The following is a 10,184-nucleotide window of genomic DNA, read 5'->3' as shown; positions in this document are numbered from 1 at the left end:
AGCTTTACTCTGGCTGCACCAGACCCTTTAACAGGCAAACCTGTCAGTGCTTACTTACCGGGGACATTTTCTACAGAGAGAACCTCAGTGCTGGGGAAAGGAGTGACTATAGGCTTGCAGGCAGCATCTGCCCACAAGGTGCCCTGGAGAGAGGGAGAAGTTGGAAACCCTGGGCCCCCAGCCTGAGCACTACCCAGTTTGAGTTTCTGGGGCCTGATGGGGCTGGTGGTGGCTGCTGTTGTTATTATTAAGAGTTCAGAATTCTCGTAGGTTCTAACAACTGTGTTCATTCTCAATAAATGGTTTCTTAATAATCGTTTTAATTAGCAAAAAGGCTGTCTTATTAAAGCTAATTAAAGGCAATTTGGGAACCTTATTTTCATACAATCATAAAATTAGAGAAACAAGAGGCAGGAGAAATGGGAAAAGTCTCAGCTTTTCTGCAGAGGGGGCAGGGAGGAGCTGGGGAGACCCTACCTCCAAGCCAGGCATGCAGAATGCCAGTGCCCAAGGGGGTGGACTGGAGCTCCTAGATTTGGGTGTGGCCTCAGGCAGTGCTGGGGACCAACTGCTGAGAGGGATACTCTGTTCACATCCTCCAACTGGAGTCTCAGAGTCACCTGAACTCCTCCCTCTGCTCTCACACGATTAGTCAATTCTCTCCCTCTAGCTATCTTTACATTGAAAAAGAAGGTGCTACTATTGCACCTCTGCCATTGCACCTGGCAGCCATAACCTAGGTGGTTTAGCATCCATCAGGTGCCTTAGCATCACCAAGCTCCACAGGGGCCCAGGCTTCTGAGCACCCAGGGTTATCTACCCTTCTCACAGCAGGGGAGATTAAGGTCCACCGAGGTGAAGTCCACAGCCTCAGCCCTGCCCAGGGTGCCCCCTAAGTCCCCAAGCATTTCCACTCCATCCATTCTGTAGCTGATCATCCTAAATCACCAGGCAAACAGGAATACTTTACCTCCCAGGTTTGACTTTCAATGCCCTCCAGACCTCAGCCCAGGCTACATGCCCAGCCCCACCTTCTGTTCCCTGGGGGGAACCTTCTGCTCCAGCCACTTCTGTCCTCTCAATGTCCTCTCCTTCTGACCTGCAACTTTTCACCTCCCAGCCTTCACTCCTGCTTTTCCCTTAGCCTGGGATAACCTCTCCATGCCCCCACTTATACAAAGAGTAACTTGCCCTCAAGGCCACTTCAAGGTCCACATTTTGTGTGAAGCCTTTCCAGGGCTACTATAGGTCTGTTCTGTGATACATAAAATGTAATATCCCCCCTCTCTAGAATTACTTTTCAACTAGAATCATAGTTTTGGGGGAGATTTTTTTTTTAGAAGGCATTATAAAGTAGAAATTAAACATGGGCTTTGGAATCAGAGAGCTTAGTTACAATCCTGGCTTCCTATAACTTTGTGACCTTGAGTAAATGTCTTGACTTCTGTAAGCACAGGTTTCTTCATGAGTAAAATGTGGCTAACTATACCCATAACTAAGTTATTGGGATGGTGTATGTAAGTCACTTTACATAATGCCCAGCACACAATATGAATAGCTCTGGGACCCTTGTCCTTGTTGATGTGGGGGAATAGCTTAGAGTGACAATTTGTTGTTTTATGAGCAAGTCCTCCAGAAAAAGAGAGCACCCAGTCAAAGGATAGATTCTGTGGCTATCTGAACTTCCACTGCACTCATCCCTAGGGGTTCTAGTACCTCAGTACGCACCCCCATTCCTTCTCTCCAGGGTCCCTTCCAAATCCTAGGAAGGGGCTCTACCCTCGGGTCCATGGGATAGTGGTTTATGGGCACATATTTACTGTAAGTGTCTAGTGTCAGAACTCTACACAAGAAAGACACTAAACATGGGGTTAGCTCCTTGCCTTCTTGTTTTAAGTTTCCCAGTCTCCATCCTCAGTAGACCTCCCTGTAAACAACCCATTCTGGCAGGAATCTAACAGTCTAAAGGGCTCTCCAGTAAATTCCACCATAACACCAGGAATTCTTGCCTGTCCTTAAAAATGCAGCTTTGTGCATAGATAGATTTTTTTGTACAGCAGGCTTTGTCCCTCTCCTTATCTGTTGCTTAGGCCATGGGACAGTGGGTGGCCACGAATCTGCAGGGGGCTCCCCTTCTGTCCTTCCCTGAACATCCTCTGGATGAAACAACCGTAGCAAAACTGACCTGGGAGGAAGAGCAATGAGCCCATGCATGAAATACTAGTGTTTAGCTGCCTAGTCTCAAAGCAATTGTTTAAGTAGGGGCCTCAGCCATGCTAATAGCTATTATCATAGGACCTTATGTCTATTAATGTCTCCTCAGCGGAAGGAAATGCAAACTTATGACATTCTGATTGTGATAAGCAGCACACTTTCACCTACGAGGGGCTGTAATCAAAGCAGAAGTGCCTCACAAATTAACTAGCAGTCCCCCACACATCAAGCACAGAAGATACTTTCTCTATCATAGGTAAGAAAGGGACTTATTTCTCGTCCTGGAGCATCAGTGGCTGTGTCAGCCCCACCACAGCTTCTGATGGGACTGGAGCTACACTGACATGTATGATTAAAGCTCCATGTTATACCGCAGTGGCTGAGTTTTCAAGGAGATGGAGGAAACCTCACAGGACCCCTGGGGCAGGACACAACACTGCTCCTCAGAACATTCCTTTTAAAAAAGTTGTCATGAAATCCAATTAACCAGCTGGAAGGCCATCGTGGGCAGGCCTCCTCGGGATTAATAAATAATAGAATATGCCCTACATTGGAAGGGGCATCTCTCTTTTCTAAGCTTGCAGGCTGTGACAAGGGCTCCTGGCAGGAAGAAACATGTACTACCACCACGTCCTGGTCCCTAAAACTTCGGTGAGTCCAGCAGTGAAGGTCCCCTAGACAGATGCCCAGAGTCCTGGGGGTACCTTCCCCCTCCCCTACACCGTAAGCCACAAATCATCAACCCAGCCCCAGGTATGAGGGAATGAGGGGACCTCTCTTGAGAGAACAGAGCATTAGAATGGGGTCAGGAACTTTAGTTCTAGCTCCCGGTCAGTCTCATTGTCAGGCAAGCTGTTCAGAGGCTCCTGTTCCCAGCTGAACAAGACTGATGGTAGAGAAGACTTCAAAGTGGGCACAGCAGGCTCTCTCTCACTGGTCCCCTCTCCGTGGCTGATCCCCCTGTGGGGAACCCTTTACTTCTGTTAGACCAGCACTGCTCAATAAAAATACAATGCGAATCATGAATGTCATTTTCAATTTTCTAGTAGTCACATTAAAAAAAAAAGTTCGTTAAAAAAACAGTGACATTAATTTTAATAATAAAGGCTGGGCGTGGTGGCTCCCACCTGTAATCACAGCACTTTGGGAGGCTGAGGCTGGAGAATCACTTGAGCCCAGGAGTTCGAGACCAAACTGGGCAACACAGGGAGACCTTGTCTCTACTAAAAATTAAAAATTAGCCAGGTGTGGCGTTGCACATCTATAGTTCCAGCTACTCAAGGAGGCTAAGCAGGGAGGATCTTTTGAGCCCAGGAGGTCGAGGCTGCAGTGAGTTGTGATTATACCACTGCACTTTTTTTTTTTAAATTTTTTTAAATAGAGACAAGGTCTCACTATGTTGCCCAGGCTGGTCTTGAACTCCTGGACTCAAGCAATCCTCTCGCCTCAGCCTCCCAAAGTGCTGGAATTATAGGCATGAGCCACCACACCCAGTCCCTTAATTTTTAAAAAATAAAAAAAAGTTTTAAATTATAAAACATTTAAATAATATATTTTATTTAACCCAAATATACACAAATTATTGTCATTTTAACATGTAATCAATACAAACATTTTGACTGAGATATTTTACATTCTTTTTTGTCTTGTACTAAGTCTGAAATCTGGTGTCTAGTTTACAATGACAACACATATCAATTAGGACAAGACACATTTCAATGCTCAATAGCCACATACTGCTAGTGGCTACCATATTGGACAAGTCAAGGCCTGGATCTCCGTGATCCCTTGTACAGGGAATCACGCAGCTCCCATCTGGCTCACAACCACATCCCCTCTCCTCTGGGCCCTCTGGGCACCATGTTCTTGCTTCTTGGGGACCCTTGGCCCATCCCCCTAGTTCACTCCCAGGGACTGCTCAGTGAAAACTCCCCGGCACCAGAGGGTCAACATTTTGGGGCTGGCCGGCTCTGGTCTACACCCTCCAGCATCATCCCCACGGCCCAGAGAGGGTTGTGTGGGGCTATCCTAGAGTGGCAGAGTCAAGGACAGGGGAGGCAGGTTGGGGGAAAGGAGGAGTTGCAGACAGTAGCTCCAGTAGTTTCTGGAGTGGTGAGCGCTTTAGTTAGAAGCAGACTGAGGAGCCTTTAATCCTCTCTGTTACCAGATTGGAAAATGTGGGTGGCAAGTAAAGTCTTGTCAGGGAAAATACTGGCAGGAAGGTGAGCCACATGCCCGAGTAATCGCCGACTCCACCGCTCTCCTTTGATGTAGCACCTCGGTGCCATGCAGGCCAGGCCAGGCCTGTGACAGACAGGCCCTTCCTGGGCGATTGCAACTGTGTGTGTATGTGTGTGAGTGTGTATCCTGGCTCCTTCTCAAGCTGCAGATGCCCGTCTCTGCATGCCCTCAATCTGACAGCATCCCAAGGGGAGTGAGTCCTAGGTTCATGCTTTCTGAACCTCACATTTAGACTTGTGGCCTAAGAAATTAGGAGTGTCACGGAGTGGACCACAGGCTGGGACAGATGATACTGTACTCACCATGCCCGTCCTACTTCCTTGACTGCTGTCTGCTACCTTGTGGAATAGCAGTGGATGAATGAGCACATGACTGTTCCAGACAGTGGGCAGGCTCGGTCAGCATGCTGAGTAGAAGAGGGCGCTGCAGACAGCAAAGAGCTCCAGTGGAAGTGCTGTTTATGGGCCTGGAACAGTGGAACAGGATGAAGCCTCAATAAGGTCCCATGGGAGGGTGAGAGTCACCCATTTGTAAGAGACAACATTACTGGGGTCCAGTTCTCAGGCCCTTGTGTGGTACCAGGAACTCTGCCAGCTCTAGCCTGATGTTGCCACAATCCCTCAGGCTTTAGAAAGAGGAAGGGAGCTGGCTGATTGATCACTCTTATACAACACTTTACAGTTTACAAAAAACTTTCACCTCTATTATGGTGTAATTCTCCCAACAATTCTATAGTGTTGGCAGGACAGGTATTGTTATCCTTATTTTATAGGTGAGAAAACTGTGGCTCAATGAAGGGAAACACTCTTTCCAGGGGCAGAGCCAAGATCAGCAGGCAGGCTTTTTCAAAGAGCTCTCCAGAATCATTGCTCAAGCTGACCTTAGAGCAGGGCTCTTATAATTCGGGGGTCATAGATCCCTTTGGGAGTCTGATTAAAAAAAAAAAGCTTTGAATCCTCTTACTGAATAATGGACTTTAAACAGTCCATGACCCCCTTGAAATTTTATAGAAAATATTGTCTGTACAGTTTTTAGAGGGAGGGACTGGGGATGAAGGAAAAAGATCAGATTTTTTTTTTCAAGAGTCTTGCTCTGTTGCCCAGGCTGGAGTGCAGTGGCACGATCTCAGCTCACCACAGCCTCTGCTTCCTGGATTCAAGTGATTCTTCTGCTTCAGCCTCCCGAGTAGCTGGGATCACAGGCTGCGCCGTCACGCCCAGCTAATTTTTATATTCTTAGTAGAGACAGGGTTTTGCCATGTTGGCCAGGCTGGTCTCAAACTCCTGACCTCAAGCAGTCCACCTGCCTCAGCCTTCCAAAGTGCTGGGATTACAGGTGTGTGCCACTGCACCTGGCCAAAGATCAGATTTTTTTTTTTTCTAGTCAGAGTCTCACTTTGTCACCTGGACTGGAGTACAGTGGGGTGATCTCAGCTCACTGCAACCTCTGCCTACTGGGTTCCAGCAATTCTCTTGCTTCAGCCTCCCAAGCAGCTGGGACTACAGGCACACACTGCCAGTCCCAGCTAATTTTATTTATTTATTTTTTTGTATTTTAGTAGAGACGGGGTTTCACCATGTTGCCCAGTCTGGTCTCGAACTCCTGAGCTCAGGCAATCTGCCTGCCTCCGCCTCCCAAAGTGCTAGGATTACAGGCGTGAGCCCCCCCACATGGCCCAAAGATCAGATTTTTAAGGAAGTCTATGACACCCAAAAGGTTAAGAATTTGTGATCTAGACCAACCTCTTCATTTGACAGATGAGGTAAATGAAGCCGAAAGACGGCCAGTGATTTGCCCAGGACTTGCCTCAGAGCGGAAGTGGGACTTGAAATCTGAGTCAGTCTGCCCTTTCACTATACACCAATTATAATGAGGTTTACAGATGCCTGAGCTGCTCCTGGCTCCAGGGAGCCCTAGCTTGAGAAACACCAAGCCCCTACACAATGAGATCCAGATTAAGAATGGATGTGTCATCCCAGCTCCACCACTAGCCAGCTGCACAACTATCCCGCACTCTCTGCACATCATTTTACCTTCCAGAGTAGCATTTTACATTCCAGAGAGAAGCATTCCCTGACCTCCCTACTTCTGAGGAACAGTATGAGGAAGCAAGGACATGAAATGTGATGGAGCTCCAGAGATGGGGCAGGGGAGGGGAGGAAGAGGGAAGAACAGAAGACAGCAAGTGGTTGTTCAAAGAGGCTGGGGCTGGGCACTGGATAGATGGGATGGTTTTGTTTTATGCAGCCGTTTCATCCTCTGGGGCTAAATTTCCCCATCCCTCACACTGTAGGTAACGAGTCTCCTCGAACTTTGCCCTTGCATCCTCTGAATTGATCAGGGTCCTTCTTTGTAAAACAAAGCAAATATAAAAACCTGGAATCCTCCCCATCTGGTTTAAGCATGAGGGGATTCAGTAAGGATATTAAGAGGGCTGAAAAACAGACTAGAGTCTGAGCTTCCAGGATGACTCCCAGAGCCACACTGCAGATCTGGCTGCCAGGGGAGCAGCTGCCTCCGTCAGGAGCAGGAAGTTGCCAGTTCTAACCCATTCTGTGCCTGCTGTGATCTGGTGCCAGCAAAAAGGGAGGACCCCTTCCTGCCATGTCCCTGTCCCTAGGTAACTCTGTTCAGAGACAAAGATTAGCTCAGATTGGTGCGACTAGCACCCCTAGCAGCAACGGAAATGAAAAAATAAGGGCAGTTTTCTTTTGTTTTAGTTTTCATTGGAAAGGTAGGATGCATCCTTGAAAGACTATCAAAATATCAAGAGGGTGTTGAAAACATTTGGGCAGCCATGAATACGTCTATGATAGTGCCCCTTGAGATGCTGGGGACATAGTCCCAGGAGACTTGCTATAACAACTGTATTTTGATGTCTCTCATTTTAACTTAATTTTTTTTTGAGACAGTGTCTCACTCTGTCACCCAGGCTGGAGTGCAGTGGTGTGATCATGGCTCACTGCAGCCTGGACCTTCTAGGCTCAAGCAATCCTCCCACCTCAGTCTCCCAAGTAGCTGGGACTGCAGGCATACGCCATGACACCCGGCTAATTTTAAAAATTTTTTTGTAGAGATGGGGTTTCACCATGTTACCCAGGCTGGTTTCAAACTCCCAGTCTTAAGGGATCCTCCTGCCTCAGCCCCCTAAAGTGCTAGGATTACAGGCCCCACACCTGGCCTAATTTCAACAAATTTTTAAAAAATTCATTGACTTCTGTATTATATGTGTATATATCTCTTATCATCTATCTAGAAATATATATATACATACACACATATACTATTTATAAGCACACATTGTATACATACATGTTTTATTTACCATAATAATCACATTTCTCTAAAAATCAAGTAGAATTGGGGTGTTGAGGAGAATATTTGAAGCTAATCCTTCAGTTTCTCATAACCCTCAGCTACACACACACACACACACAGGCCCTTAAAGATCTTAGAAGGAAGGGAGGCTAAATGTCCTGGTTTATCTGGAACAGGCCTGGTTTATGCCTATGGGTCCAGCATAATGATTAATAACACACCTACCGTCTCCAAAGTCCTCATTTAAATGATAAATTATATAGTCATCTTAATCTTGGGGGACACCTGACAGTCCCTGGCTTCTGGGATGTGCTGACAGAAACAAAATTGCAACCTGACCCAGCCAGCCCTTGGGGAAAACTAGGTGGTCAGCTGATTTGTCTTTATTCTCCTATTTTGAGAGGTCGGACCTCCAGGCCCTACCTCACCACCCCCAGCCAGTTGAACTGAGACCTCTGGGGACATGGGCTCCTAAGTCCTGTCCCCTAAGAATCAAGAATGCATAATCACAGATGCTCACACACAGGCTACGGTCCTAGCCAAGCCACGGCCATCTTATTGCTCAAAACTTTCCTCCTCTAGGAACCATCCCTAACACTGATTCACTGTAAATATAAGTCCTTTAGTATATGATGTCCCCACATTGCATAAAACTCACTGAACCTGCTTACATGCCAATTCTGTATGAGTTTGATTATTTTGTTTACTACAGTCCTGCCTTTCCCACCAGACTAGGGATCCCAGGGTTAGGGGCTATCTACTAGGTATCCCCAAGTGCAGGATTGAGTTCTTCCCCCATCAAACTAGGGGTCTCTAATGGCAGGAACCAGTCTCCCCTATCAGATGAAGCTCCCAAGGACAGGAGTCCTGTAACACCTGGAAGACAATCATGTCATCTTCTCTTTACTTCTGCCTTTGCCTTCAGTGCCCAACTTAGGTCCAAGGGAAAGTGTAGGTATGGATCTTGTTCTCCTAACTACCCCGCACCTGGGCTGGGTGAAGGGGTGAGATTTGTTCCTGTGACTCCCTTTCAAAGCAGTTCTGATTTTTCCAGTCTGCCTGGGCCTCCAGGCTGCAGAGCAGACTGACTCGTGCTTAATGAAGCGCATTCTCCATCTGTGGTCTGCCCCTCCTGGCAGCTCCAGCTGCCTGGGGCTTGGCTTTGGGGGAAGCAGTAAAGAAGTTCCCTCATCTCAGGCTGCCCCCCACTACAGACACACCAAGGGATCCACTCCCCCAGGCCAGCCCCACCCCACCCATGTTAGGCTAATGAGATCCAGACCCCACACCAGAGCTGTCCTGATTGGGTTGACCTATTTAATGAAAACAGCAGCTTCCAAAAACGGAGGTTCTGCTCCAAGGCTCTGCCCCTGGCCTCAAAGACAGACTCTGGCTGTCTCTGGCCAGCTTGGACTTTGGCACTTCTTCTCAGACCCTGACTTTCTTCTCTCCCTCCCTCCTTCCTTCTCCTCATTTTTCCAACATCTGTGTCCAGAAAGGAAGAAAAACCGTGTTTGGACTGGCCTCCTTCCATCTGTCATTTTTTTCCGCTTTCAAACGTCTTGTCTAAAGCAGAGTCAGTTACATAAACATTCCACCTCTTTCCATAAATTGGCCGCAGTTACCGAACAATAGCGTTACTGTGCAGGGGAAGAGGGAGCTCAAGGCCACACCCCACAAGTGCTGGTCCCCCAGCCAAATAGAACCAGAGACTCATTCTTTGAAAGAACCAAAGAGGAAATCCAGAATCTTCAGGCGAGACCTTTTCTGTTGAGCTTGGAGTGGTTCCTTTACCAAAGCCCCTCTCTGCTCTGCCCTCCCGGCAGCCATCTTCCATCTCTTAACTTCAAGCTGTTTGAACGGATGCCCAATTTCTGCTTTTTCCTTAACTGCCTGACAGTGTGTGTCACTGTGTGTCCCTGTCCTGAGGGCAGAGTGTGTGGATGATGGAGTTGGTGGTGGTGGTGATGTGTGCCTGTGTGTGTGTGCGTGTGCGTGTGCGTGCATGTGTGTCTTTTGGCAAGATTTTTGGAGGCACGCCCTCAAGATTTTGTTGCCTTTTCTTAAATAGAAACAGTTAGACCTCACTAATTCAGACCAGTTGGAGAAAAGTCCATAGGGGAAAAAAAGTCTGACTTAACAGAACACAGTTCTTCTTAGGCCCTCTCCCTTCTCCCAAATGCATCCAGTTACTGGAACTGGACTAACCACATTGGCAGATACAGTTTTGCCAGACTTGCTCCATGAATAGGTAAAGACCACTTTTTCCATTATCTTGAGTACCTAATTAAATGTGTGGGCCACTCAAGGTGTGAAAATTCCTTTTTTTTCTTTTCATAGTAGGTCAGATATCTTCAACACTTATATAGTACTTGTCATTGGCTTAGTGAACTGTCTTCTTAGCCAGACTG

Source organism: Pan paniscus, chromosome 1 (genome assembly GCF_029289425.2).
Source record: "Pan paniscus chromosome 1, NHGRI_mPanPan1-v2.0_pri, whole genome shotgun sequence".
Lineage (NCBI taxonomy): Eukaryota > Metazoa > Chordata > Mammalia > Primates > Hominidae > Pan > Pan paniscus.
This window is presented reverse-complemented; position numbering follows the sequence as displayed.